Source organism: Fukomys damarensis, unplaced genomic scaffold, assembly GCF_012274545.1.
Source record: "Fukomys damarensis isolate Sample0158 unplaced genomic scaffold, DMR_v1.0_HiC HiC_scaffold_16, whole genome shotgun sequence".
NCBI classification, from domain to species: domain Eukaryota; kingdom Metazoa; phylum Chordata; class Mammalia; order Rodentia; family Bathyergidae; genus Fukomys; species Fukomys damarensis.
The window spans coordinates 62,539,202-62,562,927 of NW_022900928.1; the positions used below are offsets into that span (position 1 = coordinate 62,539,202).

At 37.0% G+C, this 23,726-nt stretch overlaps 1 pseudogene; it reads left to right on the forward strand.

The window, feature by feature from the left end:
* Positions 1-1,832: 1,832 nt before the first annotated feature.
* LOC104865740 lies at positions 1,833-4,118 on the forward strand (annotated as a pseudogene).
* Positions 4,119-23,726: the final 19,608 nt, after the last annotated feature.

Sequence of the window (23,726 nt, forward strand, 5' to 3'; positions counted from 1 at the left end):
TACTCATTGCTGAAATAAAATACCCAACACCCAAAGTTAGAGGAGGAAAGGTTTACTTTGTAGAGGTTTCAGTCCATAGTCAGCGGGCTCCAAGGCAGCGTGGTATGACAGAGGGGCATCAGAGAACAGGCAGAAGGCAGCTACAGACAAGTAGCAACAACAGCAAGCCTGTTAACCCCTCTATCCTCATATTCTATCCAGGCTGTAAGCCTAGTGATTGGTGCCATCCACGCCCAGGGTGGGGTTTCCATCATCCGCTCCCACAACCCAAGAACCATACACCTTAATCCAGCCTCCTTTGAAACTCTCCACTGTGACTCCCAACAGGTTTTAGGAGGACATCTATATATAAGCCACAACAGACTTCTTCAGAACTGAGAGCCTGTTACAAATGTCTTTCATTTATAGATGTGAATATTTGTGGAGGATCTTTTTCCTTTTTTTTAAAGTTTATTGGTACTTTTAAAGTATATGGTACAGTTACATTTATCATTGGGATCTTGTACCTTTACATGACAAGTTTTGGTTATCATTTTTTCCCCATACCCCTGCCCTCACTTTACCCCCTTAACCCTCCTCTGTTTAGAAGGACTTTGTTTCCATTTTTTCCTTTTCTCATATTTTTTTCTTTCCCCTTATTTCCTTTCCCCTACCCTTCCCACTTCCCCTACAACTTTAGTCCTTTTCTTCTCATTTCACATTATCAGTTATACAATTTGGATCTTATTTACACTTTCAGTTTTTCACACCAGAGAAACTATTTGGTATTTACACGTCTGTCTTATTCATTTCATTTAAGTGTATGGCCACAATATGTATCCATTTTCCTATGAATGACTCTAGTTTCTCATTATTTATGGCTTAGTAGTATTCTATTTTATAGAAAACCACGTCTTCTTTATCTAGTGTCCAACTGATGGGCAATTGTACTGTTTCCAAGTTTTAGCTGTTACAAATTGTGCCACTTTAAACATGGGTGCACATATATCACTGTGGTATGATTCTTTTGGAAAGGTACCCAGCAGAGGGATGGCTAGCTCAAATGGAACCTCTAGTCTGGAGAATCTTTTTCAACTCTGGTGGTCACCAAGACCTAGTATAAAGAACAAAAATGACTAGACTCTCAGATTGATGTTTTTCAAAAACTTTGGACTGTTTTTCAAATTCAAAAATTGGAAAACAAAATGCTCCTGCTAAAAATATTGGCAATAAAAGTATTTTAAAAGATTATTAGTAATACTTTCACTTACAGTTTTAAAAATTCTCTGTATTTATATTTTTTACAAAATATACAGAATATATTGGTACTGGCAGCTTTATGTAAGACTAAATGTGTGTTTGTTATATAAATTGTTGAGTACATTCTCAAATGTCTTTTACTGCACAATCAAAAATACATATAAAACCACTGGTTTAAAGTACTTTTAACTGAGCTACAGTTACATTCAGCCAATATGTATTTTTTAAAAGAATTTTTTATTGAACTCAGGACTTTGAGCTTGTGAGGCAGGCAACGGAACCACTGAGCTAAATTCTGAGCCTTAGTCAAAATAGTTTTATTCAGTGCTTTACTTAAAAATAGCTTTCAAGAGGTGGACCGGGAGGCCCCACCTGGCAGGCGGGTAGACCCCAATGGCAAATGCAGCTGATGCAAACTGGCGGGTGTGTCCATCAGCCGTCAGTGACAGGATGAGGGGATTTGACACTGTTCCGCCCCACCACATGATTGCTGCCCGCATCCCGGTAAGACCATGACTTAAGGCATTTCTTAAATGAAGCATTGAGGAATGAAGTGAGAAAATGTCACATAGAAAATAAATGATTTTAAAGTTATGTGTATTAATTTAACCATGTATATATTTACCTCCTTGGTAATGCAAGAACTGTTTGTGGAAAGCAGAGAAGCAAGCAGCTTCATTTTGTGTGCTCACCTAGACATTACTGGAGGATAAGCCCTATCAGTTTACAAAGAGGTTTTCATAAGAGCAGAATAAAATGTAAATGGACCAGAAGTGAAGCATATTCTTGCAGTAACCACTGTTACCCTCCAAGCAACCATGGTTTACATATTAGCATTTGGAAACAGCACTTTTGCTTCTAAGGGACTTAAAAAAAAAAGTGACCATTCCTTTGTCCCACATTAAAAGTACTTTGAATTCTGTTTCAAAGGCTGTTTTTGGCAGTCAAAATGAAATGAGTTCACCTTTAGCTCAATTTAAGCCAAGTTTTAAAATATTAAGAAAAGTATCAGAGAGTGGCTGGTTGAAACAGAAAAATACTAGACAAGCCATCGGATTTCTGAAAAAATACAGTGGCAAACCAACAGAAAAGAGTGCTTTTGAAGAAGAGAAAAGTCATGTAGTAGATAAAGAAGATACAGACAAACAAAGCCTTTTTCATTACACAAGTAGTAAACACAAAATCTGGAGAATCTTTCTACTTTTTATCAAATTATATTAATTCATATTTCAAACATGAGGAAAAATGCCTCAAAAAAGGAAAATAAACATTTTTCAGGACAAAGCAGAACTCAAAAGTGAGGTTGAAGAAGGGAAACCAGGTTCTCCAGGTTCTGGCACCCTCACTGATGAGCCGGGCTCACAGTCTTCTATGTGAACTGTGGCCAAGCCTGTAGGTCCAAGTGGGGTGCTGGAGGTTCTCCTGGTACCCACTAAACAGAACATCACTAACTTTCTCTCTTGGCCCACAGAAGGTGTTCAGGCTTTAGTAGGTGGCTACATTGGTGGACTAGTCCCCAAATTAAAGTATGACTCCAAGAGTTAGTTAGATGAACAGGAAGAGCCTGCTAAAACTGAGCAGAGGAGAAAAATGAAGAGGAGAAAAAGCACTTATCTCTTCCATGGGAAAAGATTATTGCAAGAGTGAGTATTGATAATAGAACTTGGGCATTAATTCAGGCATCAAGAACAGCAGGCCCAAAGCTCTGCAGTACTAGGGTTGAAGAACTGACTTTCCATCTTCTAGAATTTCCTGAAGGAAAAGGAATAGCTGTCAAGGAAAGAATTATACCATGTTTATTACAGATGAGTCAAGTTAAAGATGAAAATCTTCAGGCTGCAGTTAGAGAAATTTTGGCCTTAATTGGTTATGTGGACCCAGTGAAAGGGAGAGGAGTCCGAATTCTCACAACTGATGGTGGAGGAACAAGGGGTGTGGTTGCTCTTCAGACACTGTGGAAATTAGCTGAACTCAAAAGACAGTTTATCAGCTCTGTGACTACATTTGTGGTGTAGGCACAGGTGCTGTATGAGCTTTCATGTTGGGATTGTTTCATATGCCATTGGATGAATGTGAGGAACTTTGTAAAAAATGTGGATCGGGTGTAATTTCACAGAATGTAGTTGGCACAGTCAAAATGAGTTGGGGCCATGTATTTTATGGCAGCCAAACATGGGAAAAAATTCTTAAAGTCAGAATGGGATCTGCACTAATGATTGAAATGGCAAGAGACCCTGTGTCCAAAGGTAGCCTGCTGTAAGCACCATAATACAGAGGGATAACACCCCAAAGCTTTTGTGTTCAGAAGCTATGGTCATTTTCCTGGAATCAACTCTCATTATTTGGGAGGGTGCCAGTATAAAATGTGGCAGGCCATTCGAGCCTCATCTGCTGCTCCAGGCTACCTTGCAGAGTACACTTTGGAAAATGATCTTCATCACGATGGAGGCTTGCTTCTGAATAACCCGTCTGCATTAGCCATGAAGGAGTGTTGTGTCCCATTGGAGTGTGTCGTGTCCCTAGGCACAGGATGCTATGAGAGTGACATGAAGAACACCGTGACCTACACAAGTTTGAAAATCAGACTCTCTAATGTCATCAACAGCACAAGACACCGAAGAAGTCCATATAATACTTGACACTCTATTAACTCCTGACACCTATTTTAGATTTAATCCTGTCATGTGTGAAAACATTCTTCTAGATGAAAGTTGAAAAGCTGGATCAGCTGCAGTTGGAAGTGTTGAAATACATAGAAAGGAACAAAAATATGAAAAAACTTGCAAAAATATTGTCAAGAAAAACTGTAGAAAATTAACGTTTGGATAAAATTAAAAACTGACATGTATGAAGGTCTTCTGTTCTTTTCAAAATTGTGATGATCGTATCCTGAAAATTCAGTAAGGAATTCTGGGGTTCAGTGTAAGTCAACTTTGAAATACAGATTCTGGGGAATCCTGAAGAAGACAGTGCTTGACCAGCTTCCACAGTATAGAAGATATACTTTGTTACAGAATTCATATGAGAATTAATTTTTAAGGTGGTAATATTAATTAAGATATAGGAATTTTATTATTGTTTCTTGGTTGTTAAATTGTTTGATGTTTTAAAGTTTATTAACATATTTGCCAAATAGGAAATTGAAAATATATTATACTTTGTATCTTTCCTTTAGTCATTGTAATCATGTTCAATTTATGTGATCATTGATTTTCTTTCATGTGGAAAAGCAAATTTCTTACTGTTACATTACTTGTGTCTTCACAAGCTGTATTCTGCAATTCACATGCTTCCTTTTACTGTAATACACTTGAAATATGAAAGAACCAGATAGTTTTCTATTCAAAATTTGCTTATTTCAGCATTGTTTGATTTGAAAAGATAAATGAGGCTGCAATTAATTACCTTTCTCCTCTAAAATTTCAAGAAAATGCTGTGCGAACTTTTCTAGGTCTAGCTCTATCTTACCATTTGCAGTTATAAAATTATTTGAGTTTACTGAGCATATTCCTGTCATTAACAGAAATAAAATTTTGAAATAGTCTGTTGTGAAAAAATAGCTTTCAAGAAATAGACCTTTAAAAGAACAACTTTAGGTTTATAGAAAAATGAACAGAAAGTACAGTTTTCATTCTCTCTTTTCACAAATTTTTGTTTTTCTCTATTACTAATGGCTTGCATTAGCATGATGTATTTGTTACCATTGATGAACCAATGTTATTAACTAAAATGTAAAGTTTACATCAGTCTTTGTGTTGTACAGTCTACTTATTTTGTATAATGATGTGTATCCTCCCTAAGTATCACACATAACAGTTTTATTGTTCTAAAAATCCTCTGTGCTCCACTTATTTATCCTATCCTTCTCCCTAACTCCTAGCAACCACTCATCTTTTTACTGTCTTCATAGATTTGCTTTTCCCAGAGTATCATATAGTTGGAAGCATACATAGCCTTTTCAGATTGACTTTTTTCACTTAATATGCATTAAAATTTTCTGTCTTTTTTGAGGGGAGGGGCTTGATGACATTTCTTTCTAGCTAATTTCTTTGTATTACTGAATAATATTCCCTTGTATGGATGTATCACCTCTTGTTCACACATTCACCTATTGAAAGTCCTTTTGGCTGCTTTTGGGTTTGGCAATTATGAGTGAAGCTCCTATAAACATTTGTATGTAGGTTTATATGTGGACATGTTTTCAATTTATTTGAATAAATATCAAGGAATGCAATTACTGAATCATATGGTAAGATTATGTTTATTTTTACAAGAAACTGTCAAACTCTCTTTCAAATTGGCTAAACTGTTTTGCATTCCTGCCAGCAATGAGTGAGTGTTCCTCTTGCTCTCCATTTTCACTTTGGTGTTGTCATTGTTTTGGATTTCAGCCGTTCTAGCAGGCTGAGATTCTAACTGGCTATATAAGTGGTATCTTGTTTCAGTTTGTGATTCCCTGATGACATACGATGTGGGCATCTTTTCATATGGTTATTTGCCATCTGTTTATCTTTTTGTTGTATCTATTCAGATCTTACCCCCACTTTTAAATAGCTTCCTTTGTTTCCTTGTTGAATTTCATGAGTTTTTCACATTGTATTCTGGATACCAGTTTTTTATCAAATATATGTTTTGTAAATATTTTTTATACATTTGTCTTTCATCCTCTTAACAGTGTCTTTCACAGAGTTGAAGTTCTTCATTTTAATGAATCCTGGTTTACCAATTTTTTCATTCATAGATTGTGGTTTTGTATTATATCTAAAAAGTCATTGCCAAACCCAAGACCATTTAGATTTTTTTCCCTTGTTATCTTCTAGGAGTTTTATAGGTTTACATTTTACATTCAGGTCTTTGATCAGGTCTATCAGTCCATTTTTGTGAAAAGAGAAAAGAATGTGTCAAGATTTATATTTTTACATGTTGATGTCCAATTGTTCCAGCATCATTTCTTGAAAAGACTATTCCTTCTCCATTGTATTGTCTTTGCTCAAAACCATTTGATATGCTTGTATGGACCGGTTTATGTCCTGTTTGTTCTTTTCCATTGAACTTTTGCTCATTTTTTTTTCAATAATATGCAATCTTGATTACTGTGGTTTTATAGTAAGTCTTGCTGTGAGGAAATGTTTGTTTTCTTCAATATTGTGTTGGTTAGTTTAATTTTTTTCTTTTCTTTTTTACCTTCCCATACGAACCTTAGAATTGGTTTGTGTATATTGTATGTTTACTCTTAAAATTCATAACACTGACACCGTGGTATGAAAATGTGATTTAATTTATCCATTCACAGGTGTGCTGAAGGCCTAAGGTAGTTAAGGATTTGTCCATTTTATGGAGAGACTCAAATCCAGATCTGTTGTCAAGTTGTCAGTGTTTTCCTCTCTACCATCTCTCTAGACAAACAAATCAAGCATGTATCCATACTAGATTCAAAATTATTTATTGCCTACTGTACCTGGCCTGTATGCAAAACAGAACCCAGCACTTCTCATAGACACAAGTTCGCTACATAGCAGCCTATTTGCAAAGTTACTAACAGTTCAAGTGAAAGTGATGATAGCTTGTGGTGTTAAGAGGGCTGAGAATGAGCAAACTGACTAAAAATTAGAATGATCAAGCTGTAAGGATGTGGTTGCATGAGCTGTTCATCACATTGGAACTGTCATCAAAATACAAACAGACTAAAAAAAAAATACAAAGAGAGTGAGAAATTGTATTGAAATACAGCTATCCCTTGATCTTAGATCCCTTGGTATTGCACAAGTACATCTCTAAAACTGAGTAGAAAACTGTTCTTTTATATGTAACTTGTGACACACTTCATAAACCAAACCTAAATAATTATTTTTTGCATTTTTTTCTTATCAGAAACATCATACAGGTTTTAGTAAAGTCAAAGGTACAGAAAACTGTAAGAAAAACAAAACCATATAGGTTCTTATCACACAAAGATAACCATCATCATAAATTTAGTATTTTCCTTCAAGTATTTGTTACATGAGTATATGTAGGGTCTGAGGTTGTTCTTTTTAATTATTTTTCACTAGGCCACCATAATTGGATGTGTGCATGTTTAAATTTTTTGTTGCATTTTATTATGGATATTTCTTATGATGTTGTATCTATTTCATGAATGTGACTTTCAGTAGTTGAATATATTCTATCATATTGCTATATAATTATTCAATAATTCTTCTACTGTTAGAAAATTTGCTAATATAATTATATTCATGTACAGCATGTACATGGCTTTAACCATATGTCTGATTTCAAAATTGTCCTCCTTAAATAAGGATAAGGATGCTTTTTTGTCTTGGGAGGCAGCCCTCTTCAAAGATTTTGTTGTCAGTTTTGTCAAAACCTGTGTTTTTAACACATTAGTGCCACATTCTTCCCACTGTTTTCACATATGAAAAAATGTGAGACACTTATCTTGTCTCTTTTCCATTAATTTGTTTGTTTTACCCTTCTGGTAAATCTTAGCCAGATATAAATTCTTTTAAGTTCCATTGAGATACGGGACAGTGACCTTCAAAAGGAGGTCCTTGAATGAAAACTAAACCAAAACATCTGTCAAAAATTCCACGCAGATGTTATTAATAAGAGCCTGCCAGCCAGAACTTGCCAATGATTGACTGCTTCTCTGAGATGACCCAAAAAACTTTTCTTCCACTCCTAGCAAGTTGAATTTTCTCATTTTTGAAATGTACAAATCTAAATACAAGAAAAATAAATGAAATAGGAAAGAACATAAGTTCTTTCATTCTCCTTTCTTACACACTTTCTCTCTAAATATATATGATTCAATGGCTGAATCCTTTCTTTTTCCATTTTAATGACATTTTCCTGCCCAGTTTGTCAAATCTATTGGTTATTAATTGCACTTAGTCATGAAGTCATTAAGACATTACACCAACTATATTTTTATAGCAATATTTAAACCATGTATATAAAGTATCTTAATGTAGAATGGATAATTGTCTACTCATAATTTTAAAGTCACCATATAATACACCATCTTCAGTATATTTCCACACAGACTGAGTCACTTGCATATTACTTATTCATAAAAATGTAGAACTTATTACAAGGATAGAAAACTGTAGCTATTCCAAACTTCAGTGTGTGTGTGTGTGTGTGTGTGTGTGTGTGTGTGTGTGTTACTAAGGACTGAACCCATTTCCTATGCACTGAACAACACTCCCATTTCTTTCTTTCTTTCTTTCTTTTTCCTTTTAAGACAGGGTCTCACTATGTTGTACCAGCCACTTGAGAGGCTGAGGTAAGGACAGCACTTGAGCCCAAGAATTCGAAACCATCCTGCACAACATAGTGAAACCTATCTCAAAACAGAATAAAACAAAAAATGAGAAAGTCAGATTTACTCTCTGGATATAAGTTTTAATTAAGATTTGAAATCAAAATAGTTCATTATATAAACAAAATAAGAAAAAATATGATCATCTCAGTGGATGAAAAAAAGTAGGAAAATTCAGCATCTATTTGTGGTAAAAATTCTCAAAGATTAGAAATAGAAGAAAAGGTCCTCAATATGATGAAAGAAACATGAAAAACCTACAGCTAATGTTAAATTAGCCTAACTGAATATTTTTCCACTAAGATTGAAAACAAGACAAGAATTTCTGCACTTACCACTTCTACTTCACATTGTACTAAAGTTCTTAAACAGTGTAAAAGAAGACAAGATGAGGTAAGGATGTAAATAATGAAAAGTAGCTGGGCATGGTGGCACAAGCCTGTAATCTCAGCACTTGGGAGGCTGAGACAGGAGGATCATTGTGCGTTCAAGACCATCCTGGGCTAAAAAGTGAGTTCCAGGACAGTCTGAACTACATAATAAGACCCTTTCTCAAAACAAACAAATTCTCTGTTTGTGGACAACACAATTTTTTAATTGCGTTTATTGGTACATTTTAGGTATACAGTATAATTACATTCATTATTGGGATCTTGTACCTTTACATGACAGTTCTTGGTTCTCATTTTTTCCCCTTGTCCCTGCCCTCCCTTCACCCCCTCCACTCCTCCCCACTTACAAACACTTTATTTCTATTTTTTCATTTTCTCATATTTTTTCTTTTCCCTTATTACCTTTCCCCTACCCTTGCCACTTTCCCTAAGATGTAGACAACATAATTTTTTAATGTAGAAAATCTTAAGGAATGTAAACAAGCAAAAAGTTGTAAAACTAAAACAGAAGCATAGTAAGGCCTTAGGATACAATGTCATCATATAAAAATCAATTGTAGGGCCCAGCATTTATCTCAGTAGTGCCACTGCCTGCCTCTCAAGTGCAAGGTCCTGAGTTTGATCCCTGGTACCAAAAAAATTAAAATAAAATAAAATAAATGTATTTTTACATGTTAATATAGAAAAAATGGGAAATATTTAATTCATTTAAAATAGCATGAAAAATAAAATGTTCATGAATAAATTTAACAAGAGTTGTACAAAATATTTTTGTTGACAACTACAAAACATTAGAGAAATTAAGATCTAAATAAAAGGAGAAATATACTATCTTCATGGAACTAATGACTCATTACTATTAAGATCTCAGCTCTCATATGAATTTATGGAGCCAGTGCAATCCCGTTGGCACTCCTAACAATCTATTAAAAAAATAGAGAGTAACAAGTTCATTGTGAAATATATGTGGAAATGCAAAGAAACTAGAATATCCAAAACAATCTTAGAAAAAAATAAGAAGTCTGGAAGATTTCTATATGACTTCAAGATTTACTATAAAACTGCAGTAACACCTCCCCGCAAGATAGACAAACACATCAATGGAACACACCAATAATGCAACAGGTCCTTAAAGAGACCAATAGTTATAGGAATTACTGATTTATATTGTCAGTTGGTTTTAAATACACATGTCAAACAAGTTCAGTGGTGAAAAAAAGGCTGTTCACCACATGGAGAAAGGAAATTTGTTCAACAAATGGTGTTGAACAATTGAATATCTGTATAGAAAAAATAATAAACTCTGACTACACCTAGTATCATATATAAAATTAATTGGAGGTAGACTATAGATCCAAATATGAGTAAAGCTATGGCACTTTCAATAGAAAATGTGAAGTGATACCTTATGACATCACGCTGTGCTGGTTTACTGTCACATCACGTCTAAAATCTTTGGAATCTCCAAATGATAAGTGTCCTTTTACATACTAATGTCCCAGCTGGGGACTCTTGGACAGCTTCAGGATCGGATCTGGTTATCAGAGGAAGCAATCCTGTGATTAGAGGGTTGAAACTTTCAGTTCTGCCCCAGCCATCCACTCACAGCCTCCATTTCAAAGAAAGAGAGAGAAGCTGAAGAATAACCTGATCACCAATAGTCAATGATTTAATCAGTCATGCCTACATAGTGAATCCTCTTTGAGAACCCAAAAGGACTGGGTTCAGAGAGCTTCTGAGTTACTGAACACCTTCATGTGCAGAGGGGAGGATGGCATCCTGAAAGCCTGTGTGGACAGGATCTCCTGCCCTCCACATCTTTAACAACTGTGCCCTATGTATATCTTCACAGTATCCTCTGTTAAATAAGAATCATAGTGGGCCATTGTTTTGGACTAAGCTTCTGCCCTGGACCATAACAGACCATAATAAACCCAATGGAATCAAAATAAAATTCCAATAACTGAACCAAAACTAAGTTGTTATCTGACCTTCCAAGAAATCAAAAGAATGAGAGATAACCAAATTTTTCAATAAGCAGAGTAGTGAAATTCCCTGTGCCTTCATATTTATATCCTTTAATTCTTACAAAGAAGTAACCCGAAGTAATCTGCTTTTAGCCAATCAGTTATTTTTCTGTTCTTTCATCTCCCTATCCTTGCCTTACAAAAAAGCAGTTTTGAAATGATCAGTATTTATATTCTTTGTCTCTTCTTCCTTTTGTCATTTTCTCTCTATAAAACTTCTTTTTTCATTGATTTATTTTTTAAATTTGTAATGTATTATTAGTACACATATGCAGCACACAGTGATTACATTCCTTGTGGGGAGTTGGTGCATATGCATAACACATTTTAATTTTTTATCCCCTTCCCCTTCCCTCCCCCTCCTCCTCTCTCCAGCTCCAGATCCTCTTTCCATTTGGGTATATATATATATACCTACTGAACATATATATAGTTAAATATATACCTACCTTTAACTTAGCAATTATATTCCTGTTCATTCTACAGACATGAAATATATATGTTCAAAGCAATTTGTTAATAGCAGCCTAATTCACAATAGTTAATTAGTGCAAAACATAAATATACATGAACAGTGAATGGATAAACCAATTGAGCTATAGTTATACAATCAAATCATACTTGGCAATACAAGGGAATGAACTGACATAACATCATGAAGACATCCCATGGATATTCTCTTGAGTCAAGTCAACCAGGAAAGAGTACATACTATTTAATTCCATTGTATAATAATCCAAAATAGTCAAAATAAATTAATATAAAGAGAGAAGAACAATCATAGTAATTGATATTTGGAGGAGGTCAGGAATTGACACAGGAGATACACAGGGGGAAGTTCTGGAGAGGCTGAGATTGTGATGGGCTGTAAGTCACATAGGTGCATCTTGTCAAAATTGCAAAGATTTAAATGTAAGTTTGTACTTCGCTTCATATAAATTATATTCTAAAGAAACTGTGAAAAACATTATTTAATTGGGAGTAAGAATTGTTTGGCAGTGTAAATTTAAAAAGAATGGCAAAATATTGGTAATGGCTGAAGCTGGACGATGGTTTTGTGGGGGGTTTACTTACATACACACACACACACACACACACACACTTTCTACAATAAAAAAATTAAAATTTAAAAGGTACAGTCCTTTTTTTTCAGACTACAGAAAAAGAAGATAAGGAAAGAAAACTGAATTATAAAAGTAGGTTTTGGAGACTAGGGAGAGGGTGTGTCTAACTCAGTGGCAGAGTGCTTGCTTAGCATGTGCAAAGCCCTGTGTTTGACCCCTAGTAACTTCCCCCCAAATAGGTTTTAATATGGAAACACCTATGACTGTGTAGGTAAATCTGTCTAGTTCTGTAATTTAGTTTTAGGAATTCCACCTGCCTCCAGATGAAATTTGAATTCTCCAACATCAATGTCACCATAAATAAAAGTGATCATCAATGTTTTTCATTCTTGGTCTTTTTTTTTTTAATTGGCTCAGAAATCAGTTGGGAGAAAAGACTGCACTTAACCAGTATTGTTTAGTTCTCTAACAATCTTCCCACCCCTTCTGGATGGATTATTGAGCTTGGTATTACCAGGGGCTTCACTTCATCAATACAGTGCTATACCAATTGTGATGGGAAAGGGTTACCTACTCAGTATCTTTGCTTTCAGTTATGAATCTTCACTAAAGAGATGTTTTATTTTCCTATTTTCTTGTTGGCCCCTCTATCAAGAAACATGAGCCCCACTCCCTTTGATTCAATCCGAGAATAATCATGAACTATAGCTAATGTTCTGGGCCTTCCTATGCAGGGCAAGTTCTCTGCTGTCCTGGACACCCAAGAGGCAGTGATCTCCCCCGTGGTTAAGAGTCCTACCATAACTTCCATGAGACCTAACCATGTGTAGGGTTTTTCTCCATAACATTTCTCAGTGGGTCTTTATACAAATAGGCTTCCAAAGGTCCATCCCAGAATGTCATAATTTCTTGGATGACCACCACATAGGGTAGGTTTTCTCAGAGTTAGAATTTAGATTTGTAATAAATGAAGAAGACTTCTCAGGCAAAGACAATGTCAGAGTTGTTGGGTAACTTATAAACTTTTCTATCTGGGAAGTAGAATAGGAGAGGCAAAATTTGTGAATTAAAATTTTTATCTACAACGATATGCTGGTTTTAAGAATTTTTTGCCTAGAGGGAGGAAAATATAAACTTGCTTAAGTTCTAACCAAAATGGAAGGATACTGAGGTAGTTCATAGAATAAAAGGAAAAAATGCTGGAATTGTGTATGAAAAGGAAACCTTATGGAGTAGAAAGTTTGTAAAAATAACAAAAAATGCATTGTCTCTCTTCTCATTTTCCCCTTCTTTCAGATTGTTCCTCAGAAATTTGATACTAATAATAAAGTCCTTGAGATTGCAGATATATTTTTAAATCAAATGAGAAAAAATACAAAAAAAAAACCCATTTTTTCCCCCTTATCAAGACTTGTCATGTAGAGGTACAAGATCCCAACAATGAATGTAACTGTACTGTATCCCTAAAATGTACCAATAAACTCAATTGAAGCTGAAAAAAAAAACCCAATCTAAACTAAAAGAGAGGATTCATGATTATTCTTTGAAGCTCATCAGAATTACATATATTTAAATTGTATTTCACATATATTTTGCCTTTTTTCCTTGTACTATACTTTGTTATGATTTAGATCAGGAATTTATCCCTAAGGCTTCATGCACTCACAAGTAGAGCTTTTGGAACAAGATTAAATCATGGCGGTAATACAGCTGACTTTCTGTTAAGAAGTAGGATCTGGTGGAAAGAAGTAGGTCACTGGGGATGTGACCTGGAAGGGTATGACTCCCTCCGGATTCCTCCCTTCCTTTTCTTCTTTCTGGCTGCCATTCTGTGAGCAGCTTTTCCTCCACTATGCCCCTTTGCAATGTCATATTCTGCCTTGGAGCATGTGACCACGAGCCAAAATAAACCTCCTTTAAGCTGTAAATGTTGGGTATTGTGTTTCTGTGATGAGAAAGAGACTAAGACACACGTATTCAATTTACTAGTAGTTATTATGGTAGCACATGCCTATAATCTCAGCACTCTCGGTGGCTATGGCCTAAGGATCTCAAGTTCTAGATTAAATTTAGCCACTTAATGAAACCTTGTTCCAAAATAAAAAAAAATTAAAAGGGACTAGGGATGTAGCTCAGTGCAAAAGCTCTGGGTTCAATCCCCAATACCACCCCAAAATACAACACAAGATAAAAAGTAAAAGGCAACTCTTTGATATTTAATTGCACATTTTTTCAAATAAACTTTGTCACCACTTTTTGCTCATTTCATTCAATTCTTTGTTCAAGACGAGAAGAAGAACTTGGAATCCAACTCCAGGAGACGCAAATACCACAAAACCTGGTAACGTTTATTTGGCAAGCCATTTTTAGGACACTACCTGGTAACACTTTTAGTAGATCCTTTGATGTGTGGAGGATGATAAGGTAGGCAGCATGCTCCACCCTTGCACCCTTGTACCTTGTGCCCGAACATTTCCTTTTATGGAGACAAGGACCCTCATGCCCTGGTTGGGCTTAACATCATGTTAGAGAGGATCTTTCCCTGTTCCAGATTTGCTGTGTAGTTCCTTGTTCTTTTTAAAGTGCATTCATCATATGTCCAGATCAGACCCACTGCTAGGGAAGAAATTGGGTCCTTTACTTGTAGCACAAGAAGGGTTGCACATGGAACACTGCCTTGTGTTGGCTGTAAAATGAGGCCTACTGGCATAGCAGACTGATGCTTACTATGGAAGCTGATCTTGTTCTATATCTTCTCTGTGTGAGAAAGTGCTCTTCCACCAGATTTCTATGTGAGGCGTGTCTTGCTCGGTAATCCCATTACCGGCAAAGCATGCAGTGGGTTGACACCCAGGCCACGATGCTCCTGGTGGCAGGGATCAATATTCTTTGCTGTCCACTACTCATTGGTAATGGCAGAGGAAGATATTGACAGTATGTGGGCTATGCCCTCCCTCTGCACCCCCTTAAGACCCCAGTAGAAAGTATTTACTGTTGCAACCCCTCATCGTTCCTACTGTATAACAAATGCCCAATTCATGTTTGTTGAACTCAGTTGGCATATAAAACGCCAACCCAAAGTTGCAGTTGTGCAGATCTCAAGAGCAGCAGATGCTTATCTGGAGCTGTTTCTGTGGCACCTTTTCTAGGGACAGAGGTTGTTCCCTCACCAGAGTTCTGCCACCTGGGGACAAGGTAACTGGCCTGAGACAGCCAGCCTACAGTGTAACAACTGCTATTGTCCTGTATAGAGCAACACCGCCTTAGGTTTTGTCCTGTGTTACAGTATGGGTATGTCTACCCATAAAGCCCTCATTTTCTAACTCAGTGCTGTCTTCCTTGTTCTTACCAGAGATGCATGACTTACTCCCTAGAACAAATCATGGAATCCATACACAAATGCATTCTGAGAAACCTTTACAGGAAGGAAACACAAAAGAGATGTTTTCCCTGCTCAGTACAGGTGTCAGTCAGCACCCAAGCATTCGGGGAAAGTGATGGAAATTGCATACATAGAAAAGTATGCTGTTAGTGTATTAGCCAGGCTGACCTATTATTTTAGGCCATTCAGAGAAATAACTGTCATTTGCAGTGATTTTAGTCAACTGCTGTGTCTATCATTTTGTGTAATTAGGGACAGCCATTTTCTTGAAGGTGGAAAAACATGAAGTGATTCAGGCTTTTCTCCCCCCAGAGAGCAGCTCCCTGTCTGTGGCCCTCAGAACATTAGTGGTCTTCAGGTAGGATAAGGCACTGAGGCAGGAGAAACATCAAGACGGACCAAGAGGGTAACCAGGCAGACAGACAGGCAAGGCTGACATATGCAATCAGTTCCTGAACAGAGGAAAGATGAATGACAGAGTTGTTTTCTGAATGTCCTGCCTGTCTATCCCCTGGTGCCAAATGCCCCTTTGGATAGCTGGGCTCTTATTTTTATCTCCAGAGATCAGAGCCCCTAAGGATTCAAAAGCTGATGTGTTTTAACATGTCCAAGGAGAAAATGATAAAATAAAATTTCCCTGCCACACAGGGTGAAGGGAATTAAAAATGTATTGTTTTCAGCAGTTGTTTTGTTCTAACACAGCGCTTTTATTTACTGCTCTTAGAAATGACTTTACTTGGCCAAACTCTTCCCCTCCTTTCTCCACCACAGGCTTTTTCCAAAGCATAAACCACATGGTTCTGCTTCATTAGTGTCTTTGTTTGTGTACCAGCATCATTGATGATATCAGTTATAGCTCTGGGAGTTTGGTTTGTTCATACATTAACCATCATCAGGAACAAATGGCAAATTGCTCTCAGGAGCAAAGGCCATTCCCTGAGCTGACACTTAGAGCATAGGAAATGGGTTCCTTCGAGGGACTGTTTATGACTGACACTGACATTTCCTCTTTCACCAGTGCGGGCATAACCTCCTGAGTTTACACAACCAATTGCTTATACCACTGTAGGAAGAGTTGTGTGTGTGTATTTTTTAATAAGATGCACTACAGTATCCTTGTCATTGCCAGTACCCAGGAAGTCCCAGAGTCTTCATTTTTTCTGCTTTTTAGCTGTTTGAAATTGTCATTAAGTCATGTACAAACTTGTCAGTGGCATCCTGAGATTAAATAAAGTCTTGGCTCTCAACATTTCAATTTATACAGCTAAATTTAAAAAAAAGAGGAGCATATACATCAAATAATTCTCTAGTTGTAAATCGGTTGTCTAATAAATAAAGCATTTGACCCCAAAAATCAAAATTGGAGGGATATAATTAGGAGCAAACCTCAAAACAGTTTCTCAAGTGAATTTCCCATGGTTTTATTTATCTGAGGGTAGAAACATCTACTTCTGAGGAGTTGTATGGTTAGGGTGAAATTGGGTCAAATCCTTCAGGTGGTTCATTTTCAGGAGAGGCCAAGTGATCATTCCATTACTGAATTGTTGATCCTTTCTACTACCACCTCATATTTGTTTCATATGTGACTGATTTCTTAGGCCCAGGCCATTCAATTAGAAATGGCTCAAAATAGTAGATTCTATGAACACACATATAGGAATTGCCAAAAATCTTTCTAATTTTTCAACTGATCTTTGATCATTTGTAATTTGTGGCAGATACTTTACCTGGAATCTGAGCAGAGCTTGAACCCGCGGTCTTGTGCAAGTGCTCTTCCACTGTGTCACATCCTCAGCCTAGGTGAACTGTTCCACTATTAAGCGACAAAAAGAATGAGCTATGTTTTTCTCTTCTGATGCCTGAGCTAGTTTATCATAGAGAACAATGATAGGAATAAATTTTCCTTCTGCCAACTGAGCACATCTGCTTGAACTCTTCCTCACATGTGGTCCAAGCAAAAAATCACTATCTTGTGGCTGACAGCCTGGGGTCCAGTGTGAGAGCAGGTCTTCAGGAAATAGCTTCCAGGCCCAGGAAAGAGACCAGGACTATGAAGAACTCTCTCTGCAATTTACTAGTTGTAGGAGTAGCTCCCCTCCCTATGGAGAAGTTGGTGTTTGGGGACAAAAGATGTTTGGGTTCCTTCCCACAGCGTCACAGATTTAACCTGTGGCAGGTATGCTGTCTGCCAACGATATGCAGGTTTGTCCTTGCAGAGCTTGATTTTCCAAGGTTGTTTGACTCATCCTAGAAATGATGTATAAATTTCATCTAAATACAGCAGGCAAAGAAAGAGTGTTCAAAACCAGGGACCCTAAACTCTGCCCAGAGAAAATATAATAAATAATTTCAACTTTGTGGGATGTGAAGTGCTTGTCTCAAGGGCTCAATTCTACAGCTATAGTGCAAAAGTGGCCATGAAAGAATAGGCATGGCTGGCTGTGTCACAATCAATTTTATTTACAACGATAGGCAAAGGACTGGGTCCCTTGGGACATAGTCCTCAACCTTGATCCAGAGTAGTTGTCTCCACTTCTTTTGATAGTGCATACTGTAAACTTAAAGAAAACACACAATCCCAAACAACTTTTAAACATGTACCCCAGTATATCTTTATTTGTGTATAAATTATATGCAAGAACAAATATATTGTTTTCATTATAAAACATACATGAAAACAGAACTTTTGAAAAATGCAATAGATGCATAATGTTTTTATGTGTAAATTTAACTCTGATGACTTCATAGTGATATTACCTAAAATCTAAAAGTAAAATATATACTTGAAGACTAGGTTTACAGTTAATAGCAATGGGTTTAAATCCATAATTCAAATAGACTTCTTGATAATCTTTTAAAATTTTGGCTTTTTGTTGTTCTAAATAAATCTTTGTTTTTTAGTCTTGTAGTGCTGCTGGTAAAGAATTCAAACTAACTTTTGTTTTAACAAATTTATACTGTATCCTCTATAGTAGACACTGGGATAAGACTTTTTAAAATATGAATTTTCAGAGATATGAAAAGGGGATAATCACAGCCCTGTGGGGTGAATTCTATATACCTTATTACACATTTGAATACTGTAGCACAGAGCAGTTAGGAGTTGTGCCTGGTTGCATTGCTTGGTATCTGGCTCCAGAATTCTTCCTGAACTAAGCTGCGTGGAGCAGAGGAGAGATATCAGCCTTTCCATTGTCTTGATCCTCCCTTTTACTTTCAGTATTAGGATTTCAGCCCATGGTTTCTTTGCAGAAATATCACTTGTCTACCTAGGGAACAGTGACTTTAGATAAACCTAGACAATTGTCCAAATTTTCACTTAAGTAGGCACAAACAAACTCAATTCCATAGGACTTCTCTAAAAGATATGTTGAAGTCTCAACCTGTAGGACCCATGAATGACCTTACTTTGAAAATGGGATTGTTGAGGTTGTAATCTAGTTGAGATCATGTGGAGTAGCATGGCTTTTGAGTCCAATCATGTCCTTGTGAAAGAAGAAGAGACATAGACATACATGGAGAAGATGACCATGCGACAATGCAAACAAGACTATAGTGAACAATGTACAAGTCAAGCAGCACCAAGGATTGCCAACAAACATCAAAAGGTACAATAAGCAAGGAAAGATTCTTCCCTGCAGGTTTCAGAGGTAGCATGATCTTCCCAACATTTTGATTTCAGACTTCCAGTCTCCAGAACTATGAAATAATTTCTGTTTTAATCTGCCAGTGTTGTGTGGTATTTTTTATAGCAGTTAGAGGAAACAAAAACACTCATCATGTCCCAAACAACTGAAAGACCCTTTTCTTTAACAATAACCCTAACTTACTGGTTCTCTTAGTTCAGTTTTCAAATAATAGCATTACAATCTACAGTCGTCTCAATCATATAGGCTACAAATTTGACTCATTGTGTTCTCCTTTGTATTTGTTTTTGAGACAGAATCTTGCTCTGTAGTTCAGACTAGCCTCAAACTCACTATTTAGGCCCCAAGCTGGTCTCAAACTCATGGTGATCACCCTGCTCCAGCCTTCTGAGTTCTAGGTTTACAAGCGTGCAGTACTCTGGCTTGTATGCTCTTTTTTACCCTTCCCATCTTATAAATCACCCAGTTTGTCAACTCTATTCTCTACCAAACTTTTCCTTTAACATATTGGGCACTGCAACATCTTCCAAATCATCCCTTCCTTTTTTCCTTTCCTGTATCTCCAATTAATTCTTAACATCTGCTTCAATGATATTTATAGTGTTTACTTCCAATTATAATAGCTACCCTTTCCTGAGAGCTTACTTTTCATCTGTAAATATGCTAATTTTTCTTTCACATATATTTGATATTCACAACAATTTTAGGTGGTAACTACTATTATTAAGTTCATGTTATGGATTAAGAAAAACAACCTTGATGCGCCAGTTCACAAAACTATCAAATAAATGTCAGAATTGAGATTTGAAGTCCCAATTACCTGTTATGCCTCTGTGGCACATCATGCCACCTCTGTAAAATACAAAGCAGTAACATGGTACTCAAGCTCATCCTAAGCTGTATTTTCACAGCCCTCTGCTGCAGACATGCAAGACACATTGGTTCCTGAACATGTGGATTAACTTTCTTGCCCTTATGATTTAGGTTGGCCAGTTTCCTCAACATAGAAATATTGTGATTTTTTTACTGCCTGAAACTTTTAATATACCTCACTACCAAGTTTATCTATGGCCTCTTTTACCAACACCCTAAGTGTGATGATCTGTTTCGGCCTCTGGGCTGCCTCCTTAGACCTTAGACACCTTCCTTCACACCTAATCATTTGCATGTTTATTTCTACCATCTCCCTGGCTTTTTTATTCAAGGGCTATCATTCGATTTGGTCATTTTTTCCCCTACCCATCTTTTATAATAGTACCTCAATAAATGTTTGTTGATTTGAATTGCTAACAACAGCAATGATAATTATGATAACAATGTTAGCAAGGCTTTGCTAGGCATTCATACTCAAGAGTCTTAATTATATTTGAAAAATAAATACTTTTATTTAAAAATATTCTGGATTTTTTGTTTTTCCATAGCTGAAAATAAATTTCTTCATCCACTTACCTCATTTGATGTAATATAGGAAGCTTCACATTAGGATTTACAACTAAAAATGTTCCCCCAAATCTCATGTTTAGAAAGTGACTGGATAATAGGGGCACTGTACTCATCAGCAACTCATCCATTGGTGAGTTCATCAGGTGACTGTGCTGTGAGGTGCTGGCGCCTGGTTGGAGACAGGAAGTGTGTCTTGGAAAGATGTACTCTTGTTCCTGGCTCCTCCCTTCTCTCTCTCTCTGCCTCTTGGCTGCCATGGGTTGAAAAGAAAAGCTTTCTCCTCCCACTCCCTTCCACCATGCTGTGTGCACCTTAGAGCCAGCAACCATGAACTGAAACCGTGAGCCAAAATAAACCTCTCCTCCTTTAAGTTGTGGGTGCTCAGAGTTGTGTCTCAGTGCCAGGAACGTGACTAATATACTTCATTTGAAATACCTATATATTTCTATTCAATCTGATGTTTTTGTGTAATGGAGACTCATTTATTATAAAGTACTATAACATTTTGTTCATTATCCTTCACAAATCAAGAGAGCATTCACTTCGTTCCTTACTCTCCAGAAGATATTCCTTCAAGGTCTCTGGATCTTGAAGACACTTCTCTGCTTAAGGTTATGTTAGGACTATGTTAGGCTAGTTAGGATTTACAACTAAAAATGCTCCCCCAAATCTCATGTTTAGAAAGTGACTGGATAATAGGGGCACTGTACTCATCAGCAACTCATCCATTGGTGAGTTCATCAGGTGACTGTGCTGTGAGGTGCTAATCCCAGACTTCTGTTACATGTTATGATAGAAGGTCAGACTAACTGAACACAGTATATACATCTCATTGTCCTTACCATTCTGGCGACTTAAGACTTTCTTCATTTAATTTGAAGTCTCAGAGAACTGACATAAGATCCAATCCCAGACTTCTGGGCAAACAGAAGGAACCTAATGAAGAAATCAGAGAAGAAACTAAATGAGCCCCATGGGAAATCAAGCCAGAGTGGACATTTTGGCAAAGTGGCACAATAACTTTCTGCTTAAGTGAGAAACTATCTAGAAGCCAGTCATGTACAAACAATTTAACAAAACAATTATAAATGTAGGAGTTATAATAAACAGACTGAAGAAAATGATTAAGAAATAATTAAAAGGAAACAGTATAGTCCACAAAGCAGAGAAATATGATGAAAAATAAGTGATCAGTCTACTCCCTTGGGTTTTTTTCCCTCCAACTGGAAAAATATCCTTGTTTCTGCCCATAATTTGAAATATCTGGAGCACAGAATTTATTGACAGAAAGTGTATTTACCATCTAATCATAGAAATCCCAAGGGGAAAAGAATGCTATATACATCAGAGGCACCCTAGAGACTCAGTTGTTCATAACTGCATGAGTAGCAGGGAAAGTGCCACATTCCCATTAAAGAGCAACACAGTTGGTTAAAGAATGAACAAAAAGCAGCATTTCTTCATTAGTGTCATTGCGGGAAGCTGATGCTGTGAAAGCTGGAGGCCATCAAATGGGATATTGCAGCAATAAAACAGAATGAAAAAATGAAATGCTCCATTCTCTTGTCAATCTCATATCTGTGTCTTTCTTTTTTAATATATTAGGCACTACCCTGGTAAGCTAATACATATTTGCGATTTCATTTTGTGCTTGGTAATTGTGCTATGGGCACTTATTCATTTGACAGAATTTGCTTTAAATGAAGGGAACTGGCAGGTTGGAAGACAAAACCCAATGTTGCCAAATCACCAATTAAGGAAACTGCCAGAGGGAAAACTGGACCTGGGACTGCTATCAGTAAAAATGATATAATGATGCCGCACTTGGAAAGACATTTTTGAGGAGATACTTAATGAAGGAGATTAAAGAGGTAGATTACAGGGTGGCTAATATATATGACTGCCAAATTTAGACCATAAAGATGAATATAGTGAGGTACAACCATTTTTGCAAAGTTTTGAACATCTAAACAACAAATGTATCCAATTGTGCATGATCATCAAGTCTGTTCAAACCTCCTTATTGTGAAGGTATGTTACCACAGTAGGCAGTAAAGCATAAAAGCAATAAGCCATAGATGTGGGCCACACACATGGAGCTCATAACCTAGTAGTGAAAGGAACAGGCACATATGCTAATTGTACATAGTTCCAAAGGGCAAAGCAGAAAACTCCTCAATTCTTACCAATTAGCTGCCTATCAGTATCAGGGTGACCTTCTTTTCTCTACTCTCCTTCACACCTTTTCCCTACCAGATCCTTGATTTTATTCAGCAGTTTATCCAATCAGCCCATCCCAAGACAGAGTTCCATCTCAATGCATGTCATCCAAATCTGTCTTGGAACTGCCTCAGGTTCTTCACACTTAGAAACTAGTAAACCTGAACCATGCCTGCTCCCGACCCAGCCGCCATCGCTCAAGCACCGGGAAGGTAGCCGCGTGGGTGCCCCTGAACCCCCATAAGCACCCCCCTGCACTCTCAGACCTCCTGACTGTGCAAGTCTTTGGACCCACTCTGCAAAGACAGAGGTGGTCATCAAGGGTATTTTTCTGAGTTCCCAACTTTGAACATCTTTAAAGAAAGGGCATGGGAAACCTGTAATAGAACATTGCAGAGTTCAACCATTCAGAAGGATGGGGAACTCAATCTGGGCCTTGCAGCCCGAGGTCAGTCAGCGTCATGGGGTTCAGCAACCAGCTAACTGAGATCAGGGGTCTTACATCCTCGCTCTGTCTGAGCCATTAAATGGTAAATATACTATATTGAAAAGTTTATTCACTGCAGATATGTTCTGGACTGCTTCTTGATTTCAATTTAATTCAAATGATTTAAGGGTGATAGACTAGTGACTACCACAGGTGGTGAGTGTCCAAATTGTGCTTGATCTTAATGTGTTGCTGATTGTATCAGTTGGGGTAAAGTATTGCCATTGATTTGATGAGCTGTTTTCTCTGATGTTATGAAGATGAGAATGTCCGTGGGTCGTTAGAGACACAGAAGCTAGGGTGTAACTATATCAGGAAGATTTGGGTGATAATCCAGAGATTAAACCAAGTACAATCCAACAACAAAAATTAAAATGAGAAAACACTTAAGCAAGACACAAGGACAGACGTCCAGTTTACCAATGGCAAACAGTAGGGCAAATGAGGATGAAAAGGCCGATAATGAACCATCAGGACACCCTGAACTCAAAGCACAGGAAGTAA